The 21,623-nt window shown below is 36.6% G+C and overlaps 1 pseudogene; it reads left to right on the top strand.

Moving 5' to 3' along the window:
• Nucleotides 1–5,434: 5,434 nt before the first annotated feature.
• Nucleotides 5,435–6,399, top strand: LOC103270962 (annotated as a pseudogene).
• The last annotated feature ends 15,224 nt before the right edge of the window (nucleotides 6,400–21,623 follow it).

The raw sequence follows: 21,623 nt of genomic DNA on the forward strand, positions 1-21,623 counted from the left end.
TAGTTCAACCTCTATGGAAAACAGTGTGGCAATTCCTAAAAGAACTAGAAATTGACCTTCCAGATGACTTCCCACTTCTGGGATCCCCAAAGAAACTTAAATCACTCTACAAAAAAGATATGTATGCTTATTGCAGTAGAACTTTAATCATGTTAAAACACATATGTTTACTGCAGCACTATTTACAATAGCAAAAACATAGAATACACCATGCTGCCCATCGAAACTGGACTGGATAAAAAAATGTGGTGCATATGCACAATGAAATATTACGCAGCCATAAAGAAGAGTAAAATTATGGACTTCGCAGCATCTTAGATGGACTTAGACTTTATAATACGCAGTGATTTATCACAGAAACAAAGAATTGAGTACCACATGTTCTCACTCATAAGTAGACCCTGAACATTTACCATAATACAATAAGAAAGGGATTGGCAGTAACTAGAAACTGCCATGGGAGGTGGGGGGTGGTACATAACATCAATAAGAGTACCTGATCTCAAACCAGGTGAAGTGGGGAACAAAGGGAGGCCCAAATTTACCTGTATGATAACCACTTGTATTCGTAATCCTGAATTGTACCCCATATCTTTAAAATTAAAAATTAAAAATAAATTAGAAAGAAAATCAAAATAAGCTGTAAAGAAAATAAGCTATATTGAAAATAAAACAAACTGTAACTAATTAAATTGTTGTAATTCAAAAAAAAATACATGAGTATAATAGCATATAATCAGAAAAAATACAAAGAGAACTTGTATTCCAAAGGAAAAATTGATTTCAATCTTTTAGACTTGAATAGCTGAAAGGAAGGAGTTGTAACCAATTGAGATGGTCTATTGGACCATGCTGTATGTTGGTTTCTCAGAAGCCAGCCCTTCTGACTCTGAGAAGAGAATGAAAATGTAATCCTTTATGTGAAGTGTTATCAGAGCCACCACAAGTAGGGAGGATGAATGTGGGATGGGAAAGAAAGGAAACCCATGAAGAATGCCTTAATAAACTGTTTACACACGTGGAGAACATATGATCAGTCCCTCTGGGAAGATGCAGGGTACTGAATCAAACACACTTCTGAGTGTGCCCTTTGTGGGCCCAGGCGGCTGGAATATGCAAATTTCACTTGCCTTTTCTATGGGCTGTGTGCTGTTCCTGGAAGCCTTAACTCCCTGGGGTTCCCAGATGTTGAGCCTTCATGGGCCAGGAGAAAGTCCTTGGGAGGACACTCAGTGGTACACTCAATGAAGCTCTGGCAGAATGTTCTGGAACACTGAACTCCTAGAAGATATGGATAGGACACAGATAGCTTCTGCTATGAAAGGAAGACCAGGAGGCCAGTATTCTTTTGTTTGTGGCCTGTTTCTTCTTGACTAAATCTTACAAAGCTAAATAACATGGCTGTGACCCTGGGCACATAAACTTCATGTGTGTGTGTGTGTGTGTGTATTTTCCATGTTATTTAAGAATTTAACCCACATTCTGATCAAAAGTTTGGAAATACTGTTGTTTTTGTTTGTTGGTTTGTTTTTGAGTTGGAGTCTCACTCTGTCACCCAGACTGGAATGCAGTGGCCACTCCTGGTCACCGCAGCCTCGACCTGCTGGGCTCCAGCGATCCTTCCGCCTCAGCCTTCCAAGTAGCCGGAATTACAGGCATGCGCTACCACGCCCGGCTGATTTTTTTATTTATTGTCGAGATGAGGTCTCGCTGCCCAGGCAGGTCTCGAACCCATGGACTCAGGCAATCCACTCACCTCAGCCTCCCAAAGGCATGGGATTACAGGCTGAGCCACCAAGCCCAGCGGAAATACTGATTTTTACACTATTGATAGATTCTTTTTTGAGTTGCAATCTCATTCTGTCGCCCAGATTGGAGTGCAGTGGCCGCTCCCGGCCACCGCAGCCTCGACCTGCTGGGCTCCGGTGATACTTCTGCCTCAGCCTTCCACGTAGCTGGAACTACAGGTGCCCGCTACCACACCCGGCTAATTTTTTTGATTTATTGTAAAGATGAGGTCTCGCCAAGTTGCCCAGGCGGGTCTCGAACCCACGGGCTCAGGCAATTCACTCACCTCAGCCTCCCGAGGCACGGGATTACAGGCTGAGCCACCGAGCCCGGCTTTTTAAAGTTATTTTTTAAAATTTTTATTTTAAAGTTGTGGGGTACAATTTGGGGTTAGGAATACAAATGTTCATTATGCAGGTACCCTTGTTGATGAGGTGTGCCTCCCCTCCCATGACGGTTTCCAACTACTGCCAATCTCACCACTCCCCTCCCCTGGCAGTTTTCCACTACTGCCAATCCCTTTCATATAGTATTATGGTAATTGTTCAAGGTCTGCTTATGAGTGAGAACATGTGGTATTCAGTTCTTTGTTCCTGTGATAGATCACTCAGTATTAAAGACTCTAAGTCAATCCAAGTTACTGCAAAGTTCATAATTTTGTCCTTCTTTATGACTGCGTAATATTCTATCATGTATATATACCACATTTTTTATCTAGTCCTTTTCCACAGAGGTTGCACTAGTTTACAGTCCCACCAACAGTGCAGAATTGTTCCTTTTCCCCACATTCTCTCCAGTAGCTGTTGTTTTTTGAGTTACTGAAGATGGTCATCCTGACTAGAGTTAGGTGGTAATCTCAGTGTGGTTTTAATGTACACTTCTTTGATGACTAGTGAGGCTGAATATTTTTTTCATGTATCTTTTGACAGCTCCTATGTCTTCTTTTGAGAAGTGTCTATTCATATCTTTTGCCCAGATTCTTGAAGGCAAGAACTTGAACTTTGAACTTTCTCTACCTGAATTTTTGTGTATTTCTTTAGGTTTGAGGAATTTTCTCTTAATATCTTTCAAAATAAACTTTCTACCCCTTTGACATTCTGAAAACCCTTTTGAACCCCAATAATCCAAATATGTACTCTTTTAATGCTGCCCACAGTTTCTGTGCACTTTCTTCTTTTTTCTCCTCTAACTGGCATTTTCATATAGGCTGTCCTCCAGTTCACTAATTCTTCTGCTTGATATTATTCTGTTGATGTCCTGCATTATATTTTTTATTTGGTTCATTTTTATTTTTCACCTCCAAAATTTTGTGTTTTTTGAAATTATTTAAATCACTTTGTTAAGTTTATCTGATAAAGTGCTGAATTGCTTCTCTGTATATTCTCAAGTTTCACTGAGTTTTCTTAGAACAGCTATTCTGTGTTTTGTTTGTTTGTTTGTTTGTTTTGTTGGGGTTGTTTTTTTTTTTTGAGTTGGAGTCTCACTCTGTCGCCCAGACTGGAGTGCAGTGGCCGCTCCTGGCCACTGCAGCCTTGACCTGCTGGGCTCTGACGATCCTTCCGCCTCAGCCTTCTGAGTAGCTGGAATTACAGGTACGCGCTACCACGCCCGGCTGATTTTTTAAATTTATTGTAGAGATGAGATCTCGCCAAGTTGCCCAGGCGGGTCTTGAGCCCGCGGGCTCAGGCAATCCACTCACCTCAGCCTCCCAACACGTGGGATTACAGGCTGAGCCACCGAGCCCAGCTAGAACACCTATTTTGAATTCTTTGAGAGATCACACATCTCCATCACTTTAGGGTCTGATCTGTAATACCGTATCTTATCTGGTGACGTCATGGTTCCCTGAGTGTTCTTGATGCCTGTGGGCAAGGGATGGCATCTGTGCATTAAAGAATTAAGTATTTTTGCCAGTCTTTAACATCTGGCTTTGTTTATTCTCATCATTCCAGAGATTTTAAGAAGGCTGGTTATTATGTTCTCTGAGCCTGTGTTCACTGACACTGTTCATCAGTAGAAGGTGCCCCAAGTCTGATTTTGGTGCATGTCCACAATTGGTATTTTGTTGCCTAGGGAAAGGTCTAAGGAGAGTACTAGGTTCTTCTTGGTGTATGTGTTTTCTACTGGGGCTGGGGTGGATCTAGATGAATCAGTTATGAGTTCAACATGGGGTTCCAAGGCAATATCTTGTGTCTTCCTCCCTCCCCCTTCCCCAAGAGGATCTCTTTCCTCATGCCATAGCATAGCTGCCTGAGGTTGGAGGAGGAGTGGGATGGATGGTATCATGGTCACTGCAGCTACCAAAATGCTGGGTTGCCCCTGAAGCCCACAGCCACTGAGGCCAACACAGTACAGGGGCATGCCCTACACCAACAGTGTTATGGCCTGCCTGCGTCTAAGGTTCAATTTTGGTTCCAAACTGCTGCAGATGGTTACTGGTGATGTGAGCCAGAACGCAAAACTGTCCTACCAGGAATGCAAGTCCCCACCTGGCACCGGGGCAGGTCCAGTGGTTCTGCTAGAACTTGCCTCATTATTCCCAATGTTGGGTTTCACCAGGGCAACCTCAACTCTAAGTTTTAAGGCAAAGTCCTCACTTACTTCCTCCGTTTTTCTCCCACAGACTGAGCCACTTCCTAATAAGCTGCCCAGCGTTGGCGGAAGGATGGTAGGGACAATCCTTCAGGTGTCAAGGCTGACATTAAGCTAGGTCACAGTCAAAGTTTGTCGTTGCTGAAACCAGTACAGCTCTGGGTTGTATCCCAGACCCGGGTTGCTACTGCCTGTCACTGCGGTTCATGTGTTGTCTGAGGCTGCTGTAAAAGACAGGTGGTTTGGGCCATGGCATAATTTAATCCCCCTAGGGCCAAAGATTTCTGCTCTGGGGCCAGGGAAAATCTAAATGCTTTATCCACAGGTCTTGGCCTAAGGTTAGACGCTATGGAGTTCTGCCATGTCTCTCCCCCTCTCTCAAGTGGACTGCGGCAATGGCAAGAGATGAAAGAGCAGTGTGACTCTCCTTTCTACCTTCTTCAGTGTGTATTTTCTTATTTTTTTATGCTGAAATAAAGTACTTTGGTCTCTCACCTGATTTTTTTAATCTCTTGTGAAGATGTTTTCACGCATAGTTGCTCAGTTTGATGTTTCTATGAAAGGACAATTATGAGTAGGCTCTTTTGTACCATCTTGCTCCCCCTCCATCACCACGGTTTTGTCTATCCATTCACCAGTTGATGGATACTTGGATTGTTTCCATATCTGGTTATTAATATGAATGTGATGGACATTTTCACACATTTTTGTATGGTGCTTTAAGTTCTCCTAGGTAGAAACCTAAGATTTGAAAGTTGGATACAATGATAATTCTCTCTCGTTTTAAAAAATTTTCCAGAGGGACAGTTTCGGAGGGACTCCTGGTTGTCATCCCCCCATTCCAGGCCCAGGGCTTCCCCAGTGCTACCAAGGAGCCGCGGGACTAAGCACGGCCCGGAGGCTCGAGTGGAAGGACCAGCCAGGACGGTGACCTGGGTGCCTGTATCCAAGAGAACTACAATGTTTTGAGTCCCTCGCTGAAGTTCTCTGTGCAACCTCAGATGAATAGAAGTACAAGAACAGAATCGCCAACACTGGCTGAAAGTACCTTAACATGGGGATTCTTCTTAAAGTTTTGACATGCACAGACCTTGAGCAGGGTCAAGTTTTTTGAAAATGCCCAACCTACAGAGTCTGAGAAGGAAATTTATAATCAGGTGAATGTAGTATTAAAAGATGCAGAAGCATCTTGAAGGACTTGCAGTCATACCGAGGAGCTGGCCATGAAATACGAGAGGCAATCCAGCATCCCACAGACGAGAAGTTGCAGGAGAAGGTGTGGGGTACTGTTGTACCACTAGTAGGCAAATTTTAAAAAAATTTTATGAATTTTCTCAGAGGTTAGAAGCAGCATTAAGAGGTCTTTTGGGAGCCTTGACAAGCATGCTCTACTCTCCCACCCAGCACCTAGAGCGAGAACAGGATCTTGCCAAACGGTTTGTGGAAATTCTTCATTTCACACTCTGGTTTGAGGAACTCAAGATGACAAATCGTGCCATACAGAATGATTTCAACTATTATAGAAGAACATTGAGTTGTATGAGGATTAATAATGTACCAGCAGAAGGAGAAAATGAAGTAAATAATGAATTGGCAAACCAAATGTCTTTGTTTTATGCTGAGGCAACGCCAATGCTGAAAACCTTGAGTGATACCACCACGAAATTTGTATCCGAGAATTCAACTTTACTGATAGAAAATATGACTGACTGTTTAAGCACCATGGCTAGTGTATACAGAGTCATGTTGGAAAACCCAGAATAAAGAAGCAGGTTTACAAATGAAGAGACAGTGTCATTCTGCTTGAGGGTAATGGTGGGCGTCATAATACTCTATGACCACGTGCACCCAGTAGGAGCATTTATCAAAACTTCCAAAATCAATATGAAAGGTTGTATAAAATTTCTTAAAGACCAGCCTCCCAACATTGTAGACGATCTTCTAAATGCTCTCAAGTACACAACAAAAAAATTGAATAATGAGACTTCCTTCAAGCAAATTGAATCCATACTGCAATAACAGTTCTGGAATAAGCACCTGCTGGAGGCAGAAGACAGTATTCTGCAATGACTGAGATCGCACAGTTATTTTAGTGATTGCAATTCCTATCTCATTTATTCTTGCTTTTATTTCTTCCCTCTTTTTAAATCTTGTTCTTGTTCTTAAGACTTCTTTTCTGTGCCAAAATCAGTAAAGTTTCACTCTGAAGGGATCTTGTTCCTTCTACAGGCCACTGAGGCAGCGAATTATGCATCGCATTAGGGTCTCTATTGAGAAAAGTTCTGTGATTTGAATTAAATATTTTTAAATGTGGACTTTTTTTGAAACTAATATTTAATATTGCTTCTCCTACATAGCAAAACTGCCTCTTCTGCTATTTAAAAACCCCCCACAACTTTGTTTTCTACTGCTGCTTTTCTCATGTGCAGCCAAAATGAAATGTTTAAATTAACTGTGTTGTACAAATGGTACCCAGCACAAACTTTTTTTAAAATTAGTAAGACCTTTGTTTAAAGTTTTAAGTTTGCATTTGGACTGTTTTTTGTAAGGATGTATGTTGTGTGTTTAACCTTTATTAATTAACATTGAAAACTGTGATGTGTGCATAGAATATTACATATGCATGTTCATGTTTAAAGAATGACTATTGATGAGAAAATAAAAATAAGCTTTCATTTTTTTGAAAAAGAAAAATATTCCAGAAGTAGTGGAAGTTATTGGAGAATTTTGAGCAAAGAAGAATATGATCCAATTTACTTTTTCACAATATCACTGCAGATATTGTGGGATAATAAACTATAGAAAGGCAAAACCAAAAGTAAGGACACCAGTAAGAGAATAATAGGAAAAATTCAGATAAAAAATTAAGGAATTTGAATCAAGTGACAAGGTTTTTGTTATGAAAAGTAACACAGGTAAAGAGCAACAAGGAAAAGAAAATGTTAGTCTATATCAATTACAACATGATATCCTTAATTCTGAGAGTACCTGAGACTTTTAGGCACATTCTTTTTGCTAAAAATATCCATCCTTCTCAATCTAGCCAAAAAGAAGCAGAAATTGTATAACTGACCTTTTCAACAAAGCTCTTATGAACTTTCATTTGGAGGTGTAGTATATAGAATTGCTTTAGAGAAGCTTATGCTTGAACTTCAAAGTTTATTAAATCACAAATTCTGTTTTATTTTCAGAAATCTACTGCCCGTATTACTTTCATATCACTGTACTTTTCAACTACTGCCCTTGTTCTCTCTTATTCCACAAAAGAAAACATTTCATTGAATATTTTTGAACATTCTAAAATTTTTATATCTGGAACGACAACAGGGGCAGCAGATGAAACCACAGTCTCGATTCTACCATCAACTCTGTCTACAAAATCAATATTCTTCCCTGTTCGTGTGTCAGTATTGACACTCCTACAGTGAGACAGTTGGATTAAAAAATGTCTATCGTTTTTTGCAACTCAAACGCTCTAATTGTTTTTACTATCTCAAACCCTGGAAAAATAGCTGTGAGGTAATACTTCAGCACATTCTGATTTCTATTGGTGCCAATGCAGAAAAAGTCAAATGTGACATTTTATTGAGACAATTCATTGATCAGGTTAATTCCATTGATCTGATCTGCTACTTCTGAGATAAGCTACTAATAAAGGAATTCAATTGTATGGTCTGCCTCTGCCTACTTTCTATTGACTTGTAGTTGCTAAGAATTTTTTAGAACAGCTGCCTTGAACACAGAGAAAGAAATTTATAGCCTGAATTGCTATCACCTGGTCCAAGTCTTGAGAGAAAAAAAAAATTATCCTTCTTAAGCAAGTGAGTATTAGATTCTTTTTACTTACATCTGTTAGGCTTCTGAGTTCAATCACAAGGAAAAATAGTAATAGTACATTATTTAGAATGATTTACAATTTCTAATCTAAACTTAATATCTAAAATGTAGTTTGTTAATAATCCATTTATTCCTTTTCTGAAGAAACCAATTTATTAGACTAATACTAATGTATATAGATTTAACAGAATGACCTAGAAAATATGAGGATTCTAGATAAATTTGGAGGATATGCCAGAGTCAATGAGAATTGCACTATACCTTTCAGAGCCTTTGATTTATAACCCAGAGAACAATGGCCTGGCAGGTACAAATTTAGCCAAAATCCCAGCTACTCCATCTGGGCAAGACACAAAACTGCAGAGACACAGTTTTGTCATTTATAAATTGGGAACACTAAAACCCCTGTTGTCCAATTCACAATACTATGACAAGGAGGAAGTGAACTTCTGTTCGATGAAGTTGATTGGAAATTGTAATTTAGAGCAGAGGTTCTTACATGTGAGTGAACATCAGGACTGCCTGAGGGGATTGCTGAAAGAGAGAGCTGGGCCTACCCTATGGTTTTTGGTTCAGTCGGTCTGAGATTTTGCAGTTCTAACAGGGTTCCAGAAAATGCTGATGCTTGTGGCTGGATACAACATTTAGAGAACCACTAACTCCAAGTAAACTGTGAATGGCAGTATGCCACATCTCTGTATTTTAAGAGATATTTATGGTTTGGTTGAGAAAAAAAAATAAGGGTAAGAAAATGGCTTGCTGGGATGATAGGTTCTAGAAATGTCAGAAAAAAGCAAGAGGGAGGAAGAAAAAAAATTCCTGTTGCACTGAAGCTATTGGAATGGTTTTCAGGCACATGTATGCCAATCACAAGCTTCTTTGAAGAAATTCCTGGAGCTTGAAGTTAAAAATGATCACTGAGGTCAACCCCCTTGTGTCCCCTCCCACTTTGGGAGCTTTTCTGCCCTCTTAATAAACGCTGCTTTTAAAAATAAATGTATAAATAAATAAGCAATGAGAATCTGAACATTTTTCTCTGGGTCCAGTTTCAAGATGAGATATTTCCCTTAACTGTAGATTTGATAGGTGATTGGTGCAAAAGGATCACCTTTTGTCTGAAAGTGAGCCCAGTGTTGGTCTGGGTGGAAACTGGAATTTGCTCCAGGAACGTAAAGAGAATGAATGCATAGGAAAGTGTGCCCTGAAGTCTTGAAAATGTTAGCCTGAAAAAAGTAAATGTTTGCAGGTATTTAGTGAAATGCTTTGCTAATTGGCTTTGATCAGTAATTTTCACTATGTACATACCATGTATAAATGAAGAGTTTTGGAAATAATATATTTCTGTTAACTTCATAACATGACTTTCTTTATTCATAGAAATAGAAAGAAATCCCCTAAAATTTGTATGGAAACACACACACACATACAAAAAAAAACCCCAAATACCCAATGTGGTCATGAACAACAGGAATAAAGCTGGAGGCATCACACTACTTGATTTCAAGCTATAACACAAAGCATAGTAAATAAAACAGAATACTGGCATAAAAATAGATACCTTGATCAATGGAAAAGAAAGAATAGAGAGCTCATAAATAAACCTATGTATACATGGTCAACTAATTTTCAATAATGGCTTTAAGAAAACAATGGGGAAAGTGTAGTTTCTACAGTAAATTGTGTTGGGAAAACTGGATATCCACATGCAGTAGAATGACATTGAACCCTTATCTTACACCATACAAAATATTAGGTTAAAGTAGCTTTGTAGCAAACTTGGAAATCAGGAATGTAAGTCTATCTGTCAAGTTGCATGCATTTTTCAAATTGGTTTGGCTATTGTGGGTCTTTGGCATTTCTATTTAAGATTTATTATCAGCTTGTCATTTTCTGCAAAAAAAATTAGCTGTTGTTTTGGAAAGAATTGCATTGAGTCAGTAGAGCAATCCGGGGAGTATTACTATATCAACAATATTGCTTTTCTATTACATGAATACAGAATATCTTTACATTTATCTCGGTTCCTAATTTTTTAATGATTTATTTTTTAAAATTTTCAGTGTGTACATCTTGCATATTTTAAATTAAATGCATGTCTGAGAATTTTTATGCTAAATTTTTAAATTTTCTTTTTGCATTGTTCATTACTTAGATTTAGATATACAGTTATTTTTTGTCTGAATTTTGTATCAGGTTAATATTGGCTTCATAGAACACCCTGAGAAGTGCTTCTTTCTCTTATGGTTTTTAGAGACTTTTGTGTGTGTGTGTGCGTGTTGGAGTCTCACTCTTGTCGCCCATACTGGAGTACAGTGGCACGCTCCCAGCCACCACAGCCTTGACCTGCTGGGCTCCGGCGATCCTTCTGCCTCAGCCTTCCAAGTAGCCAGAACTACAGGCACGCGCTACCATGCCCAGCTAATTTTTGATTTATTGTAGAGACGAGGTCTCGCCAAGTTGCCTGGGAGGGTCTCGAACCCGTGGGCTCAGGCAATCCACTCGCCTTGATCTCCCAAAGTGCTGGGATTATAGGCTGAGCCACCAAGGCTGGTCTTTAGAGACTTTTTGAAAGCTTGATGTGAATTGTTACTTAAATTTTGGTAGACTTCACCATTGAAACTTTCTGGTCCTGGATTCCATTTTGGGCAAAGTGTTTTGACTACCAATTCACTTTCCTTATTTGCTATTGTTCCAGTTATATTTTATATTTATTCTTGAGTTATTTAGGTACTTTTGAATCTTTTTCAAAGTGTATCCATTTAATCTATATCATCTAACTTGTTTGTGTACAATTGTTCATAGTATTTATATATGCTATAATCTTATTTTATTTCTGTAAGGTTGATAGTAATGTCCTTATATCATTTCTAATTTTAGCAGTTTAAGTGTATCTCTTTTTTCCTACATTAATTGAGCTTTGTCAAATTTGTTGATGTTTTCAAATAATCAGCTTTTATAGCATAGATTTAATCAAATTTTATCTTATTCTTGAATTTATTTTTAGTATATTTTTTCTTTTCTTTTGGTTTGGATTTAGTCTGTTATTCTTTTTTCTTTTTTTTTTTATTAACCAAAAACCTTTTTGTGGAAGGTTAGATTTTAATTGACCTTGTTCCCATTGTTTAAAACAGTGTTTATAGCTATACATTTCCTTGTGAACACTACACATATACTTATAGTTATTATATCTGCTTAATGGATTGACTCTTTTATCATTATAAAATCTCCTTTTTTCCCCTAAGTTTCTAAGTTTTCTAAGCTTCTATTTATGGTTTATCTTTTTCTTTTTTTCTTGCTTTTTTTTCCTTTTTTTTGAGTTTGAGTCTTACTCTTTGCAGTCGCACACTCATGGCCACCCCAGAGTTGACCTGCTGGGCTCAGGTGATCCTTCCGCCTTAGCCTTCTATATGATTTATCTTTTTCTACCATTTTTCCAACCTATTTGTGTCTTTGAAACTAGAATGTGACTCTTATAGACAGTATGTAGTTGAATTATATTTGTATACATTCTGCTGATTGCTGCCCTTTGATGTAGTTTTTAGTCCATTTGCATTTTTAACCACTTTATTAAATATACTTGACAAAGAATAGCATATGTTTATGTGCACAATTGAATGTTTCTGGATATAGGCAAACAAACCTGTGATACCATCACCACAATCAAAGTAATAGATATAGCCATCATCTCCAACAGTTTCCTTGTGTCTGTGTGTGTGTGTGTGTGTGTGTGTGTTTGTGTGTGTGTGTGTGTGTGTGTGTGGTAAGTTTTGACAAGGGTGCCAAGAATACACAGTGGGAAAAGGATAGTCTCTTCAACAAATGATGTTGGGAAAAGTTAATGTTAAAAAGTTAAATCAGACACCTACCCTACAGTATATGTATAGACTAGCTCAACCTGGAGGAAGATTAGCCCTTTTGCCTTTAACATAATTATTGATAAGTCACAATTTACATCTGGCATTTTCTATGTGTTTTCTATATGCCTTATGTCTTTTTGGTCCTCCATTTCTCTGTAACAACCTTCTTGTGTAAGTGCATATTTTATAGTTGCCAATTCAGTGTCTTGCTTTTTAAATATTGTATGTGTTATTTTCTTACTAATTGCCTTGAAATTCCACCTAATACCTTACTATATAATAATCCAGTTTGGATTAACAGCAACTAAATGTTATTAGTATAAAAAATCTGACCTCCTACATAACTCCATTGCCTCCAACCGCCTTTGGTTTATTATTGTTGTACAAATTCCATCCTTGTAAATAGAATATCCATCAACAATTTTATAATGTTGTTTTATGTAGTAATATTTGTACATCAGATAGAAGGAAAAATTATTACAAAAAACAAAAATTCATTTAATTTTTTATATTTTAATGGTTTTAATATATTATTTTTATTTTGAAGAAGTAGCATGCAGTTCAAGGTTATGTACATAAGTGATCATCTTACAGGTAATTTTTGAAAACATCTTTACTCAGTCAATTACTTTTACAATAACTCTTTATTTCTTGATGTGGACTTGTTTTACTTTCCAGCATCCTTTTTCTTTCTTTTTCTGACTGAGGGACTCTCTTTGGTATTTCTTTTAAAGCAAATGTATTAGTGGCACATCCTCTCTCGTTTTGCTTAACCAGGAGTGTCCTGATTTCTCCCTCGTTTTTTTAAAGTGAACTTTTATGTTGGATGAAGAATTCTCAGTGACTAATGTTTTTCTTCAGGTTTTAATATGCCATCTATGGTCTTCTGGCCCCTGTTGCTTCTGGTAAGAAATCAGCTGTTTATGTTTTGAATATCTCTTATACATTAGGAATAGCTTCTCACTTGCTGCTTTTGATACTCTTTGTCATTTGACAGTTTTAATATGACACATATTAAAAGGTGTGGATCTCTTTACATTTATCTGCTTGGAGTTATCTGCTTGGAGTTAATTGTCTTTCTTATAAGATTGATATTTTCCATTATATTTTGAAACATTATGGCCATTTTTCTTCAACTATCCATTCTATCATCTCTTTTTCTCTCTCCTCTCCTTTTGGAAAATCTGTTATGCATATGTACATTTGATGCTGTTATACAGGCCATTGAGACTCTGCTCATTTCTTTCTAAATTTTATTATTATTATTATTTTCTCAAACTGAATAATCAACTTCAATAAACCTATCTTCAAGTCCACTATTTTTCTTCTTCTACAAGCTCAAATTTGCTGTGGAGCTTCCTTAGTGGATTTTTCATTCCACATATTTTACTTTTTAACCTTAGAATTTCTACTTAGAGATTTTTTAAAAAATAACATTTAGGCCTAGCATCTAGGACCCACAAGGAACTGAAACACGCCAGAAAAACAAACAAACAAACAAATAAATAAATAAATAAATAAATAAATAAATAAATAAATAAAATTTGTATTTCTTTATTGATATTCTCTTTTGGGTGAGACACTTTTGACATATTTTCCATTGGTTTCTTAGACATGATTTTTAAAGTTATTTAAAGACATTAAAAATAGCTGATTTAAAACTTCTGCCTAGTAAATCAAGGGCTTCTTTGTAAACACTTTCTATAGATTATTCTTTTTCCTCACATGTACACCTCTCATTCTGTTTCTTGTCTTAAATTTTTTTGTTGAAAGCTAGACATAAATAATATAATGGAGAAACTCCACAAATCAGATACACCCACTTCATTAAAATTTACTGTTCTTGAAGAATGTTTAGTGACTTTTCTAAACCCATTCTCTAAAGTTTGTACCTTTATTGCATGTGACCACTGAAGATTTTGCTTGTTTAACTTAGTAATCAGCTAATGATTGGCAGCTTACCTCAGATGCCAAAAACATTGTCTCCTTATCTCTGCCATAGAGTTCTGGGCGCATGTTGGGGCATGTCTTCAACACTCTGTTGAACAGTTTACAACTTTGCCTTAGCCTTTACTTTCTCCTTGTACAGAACCTAAAGTTCAGCCAGAGCTGAGAGCCTTCCCGAACATCTTTCCTGAACTTCTGCATAGTTCTCAGTATGCACACCACATTTTGCATTGACATGGCATTCTAGATTTCCAGGTATGTCAAAGCTTTTCAAAGTTCGTATAGACATTTCATTTTTCAGCTTTTCCTTTTAAGTTTTTTTGCTTAGGTTATTTCTTTGCTTTCAACTGCATTCTCAGTCTCAGGCAGCTGCAATGTGAAACAATTGCCAATAATTGTTTTGACAATTTCCCTTAAGGGAGAGGGCTCTTCACACTTAGAAACTCTGAGTTAGGTCAAATAATTGATAAGATTTGAAGTGGGTTTTCCAGGGAACTATCAGGAGAAAATGGTTTCCACTCTGTTCTGACTCTTTTCAGGACAGCTTGGCTCCAGGTTTTCACCATGATTGAAAATAACTTAAGTTCTATATATCCTGGCACTGGAGGGAGCACTGGAATAAAGCAAGTTAAAGTGTTGCAAAACACATGGTTCCTCCAGAGATTAAGCTGTTCTTCTTGAAGGAATATTCTCTGGATTGTTGCAAGCCTTTGGTTAATTTTCAGATTTCTGAAAATGTTGATTTTGTCAAGTTTTGCTCATGTTACTTTCTGGAGGAGAGGATTTTCTACAGGTTATTATTTCTCCATTCCTAATGCCATCATTTAGTAGGTAAAATTTGAATATACATGTTCACAAATTTGCTCTGAAACTAACAATTTCAGCTTTAAAAGAACATATAACTTTAAATAGGTCCTTAAAATGGAATACAAATATAAGGAATTGACAAATAAAAAATATTTTCTTCCAATGATAAATAATACTTAACCACCTTTTAAAATAAAACTATTATTTTCAGAACTCTCTATTTCAGCAACATAGTTATCAGGGTTAAATTTCTGAGGAAGACTTAGCTAAAGAAGCTCTCAACTATAAGTCATTTTGGATATAAAAATATTTCAATATTTTATTCTACTCAAGTATTTAGTTTAAACTTCTGCCATGAAGTCATGAATAAATATAGATAACACATGCTACCTGAGTAATTGCATCTTAGAACCAGAATGATTTTGATGACACCACCTTCTATTTAACCTGAACATATTACTTTTCTCAAGGACATACTCCTCATGAATATACCTTGCTGAATGTATTTACTTTTTTAACAAGGAAAGACTTGATTCCACTTCCAATTTCACAGTCACATTAATGCTTCAAGTTATTTAACAACAATGGCAACATTTGGACAAAAGAGGCATCACTTTAAGATATTTGAACCTTGTCCTACATTCCTGAATTTTGTTAGTTTTCCCTATTACATCAAACTTATTTCCTAAATTCCACTGCATATACATTCTAATATAATTTTCTCATGATGTGCTGACATAGTCTGAGATTTTATATTGTGTTCAATTTAAGTAGTTCATATTCCCTGGAACCACTTTTAGCTGTATTTCTCTCATTGTCCTTCTTATCAGCAAGCTGCAGACTTGGTCCCAGTATTTCTGTTGAATATTACATTCTCTGGTTGAGAAATATTCTATCTCCTTTGGAAATTTAGAGGATACCTGTGAGAATTTGTACTTTTTTTTTTAACTCTACAATATCTTAGTTGTATTAACTCTACTATATCAGCCCCCAATTGGATGTCATGAAATTTTAATTACAGCCTTAAAATATATTTTTTGTTTCTTCATGCTGCTCCACTGAGGACTGACAATTTGAAATAATTATTAAACATTGTCATGTTAAAACTAACTTTATATTCTATATTACAAGATTGCATATATAAAATAATATGATTCTCTTATTCCTTAGGACATTTCTATGGGATTTTAAGGAAGAAAAACACATTTAATTGCTAAACCTTTCTCATAGGAATCTCCACACTTGTACACTATGTGAAATGTAGTGACAATTGTCCTACCTGAATGTAGGTTATGGAGAGTTTTGATGCAGACAATAATTTGTAAGGCATTATTCTCTCCTGTATTTTCTGATTTTTCTTTCTTTATATGGATCCCTTTAATCAGGTTTCAAACAGATTCAACTCTATCTCATCCTTGAAAGAGCCAAACGTCTTAAAAACTGGCAGCATTCAGTGTCTTCATGTATATATTTCCCAAAATTATTAATAAACTGCAATCCAGCTCTATTCCCATCATTTTGTAGAAATTTCTTTCACCAAGATCATCACTGATCTACCCTAATTGCTCCAACCTTCTCAAAGTTCTTTTCTCCCTTGGCTTCTGAGAGAACGATTGGGCCACCCTCAACTTTTTCAAACTCTCCTACTTCATCTATTCTGTAAACTTTTCTTCTATCATGTCTAAAGGAATAATCATTCTCAGAGTTGTGTCCTGGGTTCTCTTTGTGGTCTCCTCACATTCCAGGAAAAATCTAAACTTCTTTGATGCCTTATATTGCAATTTATATGATGATATAAGCAAATACAATAATGGGAGTCAGGTCTCTATCCTCAGCTAGCATGACCCTCCCCATGTGGTTGTCACTTAAGCTTGTATGTTTCCTATTTAAATAGTGAACTGAAATATAAAATATTTTATTTACTTGTTTAATTTTGATCTCTTGATTTCTTTGAAAAAAAATAAAAAACCCAGAGTCCACACTTCTGTATTTTGACTATCTAAGCTGTCTTGTAAATACATAATTTTCTATGTATTGCATTATTTGTATAATGCTTTAAAAAACTATTCCAATTCAAATAAATAAAATAAACCTTTACTTTAAATATTCCATGTGACATTGTCTCAGATAATAAGAACTCACAAGAATGTAATGTCAATTGAAGTATTTTAAAGAAATAAGGTGACCCGCCTGGGCAACTTGACAAGACCTCATCTCTACAATAAATCAAAAAATTAGCTGGGTGTGGTAGCGCGCGCCTGTAGGTCCAGCTACTTGGAAGGCTGAGGCTGAAGGATTGCCGGAGCCCGGCAGATCGAGGCTGCGGTGGCCGGAAGCGGCCACTGCACTCCAGTCTGGGCAACAGAGTGAGACTCCAACTCAAAAAAAAAAGAAAGAAAGAAAGAAAGAAAGAAGGTAATTTGAACAGATTGTTTTTTTTAAAGATTTTACTTATATGTGCCTTACAAAGGAAAAGGGGGGTAAAATCCTATTTTTTTCTCACAGCATGCGATTTAACCTAGCTATCTAAAAGATTTTTCCAAATTGAAGAATAAAGCCTTTATACATCTCTGAAGGAAACAGATACAGAAATTAATCTCTAATATCATTAGAAAAACTGAATTCAAGTTTGCATTTTTCATATATGTGAACATATTACCCTCTACCTGAGTTTCTGCTGCACTTTTCTGTCTTTTTTTTTTTTTAATCATTAAAACATTCTTGGTCGGGCTGGTGGCTCAGCCTGTAATCCCGCGCCTTTGGGAGGCTGAGGTGAGTGGATTGCCTGAGCTCGCGGGTTCGAGACCCGCCACGGCAGCGAGACCTCATCTCTACAATAAATCAAGGAAAAAAAAAAATCAGCCGGGCGTGGTAGCGCATGCCTGTAATTCCGGCTACTTGGAAGGCTGAGGCGGAAGGATAGCCGGAGCCCAGCAGGTCGAGGCTGCGGTGGCCAGGAGTGGCCACTGCACTCCAGTCTGGGTGACAAGAGTGAGACTCCAACTCAAAAAAACAAAAACAAACAAACAAAAAAACACAGTCTTTTGTGAAAGACCAGGCTTATCTTTAAAGACTTATGATTTTCAGTTTTCCTTTGCAGTCATCCTGTTGTCTCTCTTGAATATTGCAGTGAGTCACTGCTGATAGAGTCATCTCAAAATGAAAGTTAGACTACAAAATTCCTTCACTTGAAATTGCTTAAGAACTTCCTCTTCCACCTGGATTAAATTCTGATTGTCCTACTACAGCTACCCACTCTCTTGGGATGTGGTCTGTTTTATCTTTCCAACTGCGTCCTCCCTTCACTTGATCAGAGTCTGACTCCTTGTCCCATGTTCAGCTTTGTGGGGAACTGTTCCAACATGCATCACCTCACTTATTTCTCACAGATTAGGCATGAAGTAAAGGCTATTGCCAACTGTTTTATGTGTCATGAAAATGATGAGTTCATGGCTAAATGCCCTAACCATGGCTACCAGCCAGGGAATGGAAAATATTTAACTCCAAGAATTTTGCCCTGGAATCTGTTCTTTTTATATCATACTCTCAGTTCTTGGGATAGTTAATATTTTCTCATCTTTAGGTCTTAGCTAAAATGTCATAGTCTCAGGAAGAAGTTTTCTAACTACTCATAAAGAGATTGTCCCTAGTTTATCTCTGTTGTAACAGAATGTTTACTGTCTGTTCTTTATTTAACTCACTCTGTAATTATGTTATTTGACTAATTACCTTTACCTAATATAATTAATTAATGTGCCTGGTTTGGTGTGCAAAAAATATTCGTTGAATAAATAAGTGTTAACAGTTGTAAAACTATAAAATAGAAATCTTATGAATTAAAGATGGAAGATGGGAAAATTTAGAAATAGCTTTATTACCTGTGTAAAACACAAATCAATTATGTTAAAAAACACATATTATTTCCAAAGAATTAATAATTTAATATAATGTGAAGACAAGATCATTCATTCATTATACATTGGCAATTGATTCTCAATATCTTCCTTTAAAATTATATCTTCTTCAAATTTAATAGGAAAAAGTACCATGGAAGGGCACAGTGGATGCTGAATAACAATTTTTTTAAAAAACCCTTATTCTTAGAAGTTTCACTTTCCCAGATCTTTTTTTTTTAAAACTAAATTTTCCTTTGTAGCAAAGTATATACCCTTGATCGCACCAACAAAAATTTTGATGTTGACAGCACATGGAAGCAAGCATTGTGCTCAGATGTCTTCAATTTAGGTTACACACACACACACACACACACACACACACACACACACGCATACATGTAAAAAATTCGGATTCTACTTTTTGAGGAAAATCTGTGAATTGTGCAATTATGTCAGATTTATATGATTTGTTTTTATTTACTTTTTATATTACAGATAAGAAAATATATGTTTTGTTTACTTTTTGTTAGTCTAAATGTGTTGGATTTTGCTCTATTCGCTGAGTTTTCCTCAAGCATTTCTTGAGACACTGAACATCAAAACCCACATACTTGGAGACTGACAAACACAAGCTAGGCTGCTGAGTGCATGAGACACAGCCCCCCAAAAAACATGGAAAAACATAATTGAAAATTATCCCTCCTTCCAAATGAGTACAATTCCTTTACAACACAAAACCTTGCATTCTTCTTTGTTTTCTCTTTAGTGTCTGTACAAATAAGTCACTTGGAGGGTGCTAGCACTTCACTGGCCAACAAAGAAATGGAATTTCTCAACTAATTTGTTCCTCCCATATTTAGTAGTCACAGATCTTAAGTCGAAATGCAAATGCAAATATGAAATACACACACATACATTTTTTTTAGTCAGATGTTTGCAGAACTTTTTTTCACTTGAAGATGGGTTCTTTTTAATTATGAAACAACAAAAAAGAAAAGTGTAGAAGAAAAACACAACTCTTTCTACCATTCTTTCCTAACTTCACTTCACAGAAATATCTGCGGTATACATGTTTTGAATCTTCTAGATATCATCTGTATTCTCTTTCTCTCTCTCAGCCTGTACCTCTGTCTCTCCTCCTTTTTCTTCTCCTATCCCTTTCTTTTTTTCTCCTCATTCTTCTTTTCCTTCTCATTCTCCTTTCTCTTCTCTCTTTTCTACATACTTTTATTTATCTCTAGTCTTATAAGTATCCTCTTCTTTTAAATGCATTTATGCACTTAAAAGCTGAACTCCGTTTCAACATATTTGCAATTGTTTACTTTTCCATTTTCTTATTTATATTTCAAAATTGTTTTCCAAAGTTTCTATGTTCATACTGACTTTGTTGAATTTTTTTAAAAAATTCTGTGCGCGTGTTTCATGATTTGTAACACAACTTGAAACGTTTGTGTTTCATTGGGGTCTTCAAAAAGCTCATGGAAAAATTATACCATGAAAATCCATACATGGACTTCAAAAATGTTTTGCACCAAAATAAACTTGAAGTAACTTGTTATAGCGTATCTAAAATGGCTCTAGTTTGAGGCACTAAGAAGAAAAGACAACAGTTTGAAAATGACCCTTATCAAAGCATTATTAATTCTGCTAAAATTAAAGCAAAAATAGACACCAAACTTATAGTGAAGCTTGGGTAGAACTGGTATATAAATAAGATAACAACAATATCAATTTTCATTTAGAAAGGGAAGCGAGAGAAGCATAGGGGTATTTATTTTGTGGACAGGAATTATCGGCAGAAGTCCTGTCTCCAGACAAGCCTGTCACTACTAAGTTATTGTTGTCATTGGCATCATTAGGAATAAGGAAACATTGGCTTTTTAGTTCTGCAAAGTTGTATGTTTTGAGAATCTATCTATTTAGATTTTAGACCAACAGCAGCTAATTCCTTCCTTACCTGAAACAAATTATTTTTTATCTCTGTTTCAAGAATGCTTAGTTCTAGCCCAATTTCAACTATGGAAATTGATAATATTGGGGCAGGGAACAATACATTCCAGAGTACTAAATTTATTTTTAACATTTCCCCAAATACTACTGCATCAGTCATGCATGGGCAGCCTTCTCATGGATCACAGAAGTGCATTTAAACAAATACTTTGGCACAGCCTAGGGAAAGACATCACCAGCATTTGAGGATACCTGTCTCCCCTAAAACAACGTGATTTCTTTCAGTTTATGTTAAATGCAGTAGCAAATTATTGATTTAGATTAAGCTAAACTGGGATCCAAAATGACATAAGATATTTTTTCCTTCCCATGTAAGTATTGGAACATGGGCATCTATAGCAAGTTGGGCACCTCATGCTTTCTGGGCTGAAGTTCCCTCTGCTTCATTGAGCAACACAGGGTCTCCATCCCCCAGTAGCCCCTCCTGTGACATTTCCTGCTTCAACGAGGCACTTAGAGATGAGAGGACATGGGGACCAGTGGAGGGATGCCTACTCACTTTGCAAACTCTCTCCAGAATTTGCCAATACCCAACTTTTAATTTCATTGCAAGTAACACTGAAGAAGTCTGAATCTCAGGTGATGCAGTCTTCCCCCAAATATGGCAATTTCTCCTTCTCTCCTTCCCACATGGTTGTGCATGTTTTGTTTTGGTTTTTTCTTGAAAAAATACAATTATCATAACACTATAAGAAAGGGATTGGCAGTAGTGGGAAACTGCCAGGGAAAGAGGGGCATAAGATTGGTAGTTGAGGAAAACTGTCGGTGGGGGGGGCATACCTCATCAACAAGGATACCTGCATAATGAACATTTGTATACCTAACCCTGAATTGTACCCTACATCTTTAAAATAAAAAAAGAAAAGAAAAAATACAATATGTTTTGGAG

The sequence above is a fragment of the Carlito syrichta genome, unplaced genomic scaffold (genome assembly GCF_000164805.1).
Source record: "Carlito syrichta isolate Samal-C Ts95f unplaced genomic scaffold, Tarsius_syrichta-2.0.1 Scaffold310937, whole genome shotgun sequence".
NCBI lineage: Eukaryota > Metazoa > Chordata > Mammalia > Primates > Tarsiidae > Carlito > Carlito syrichta.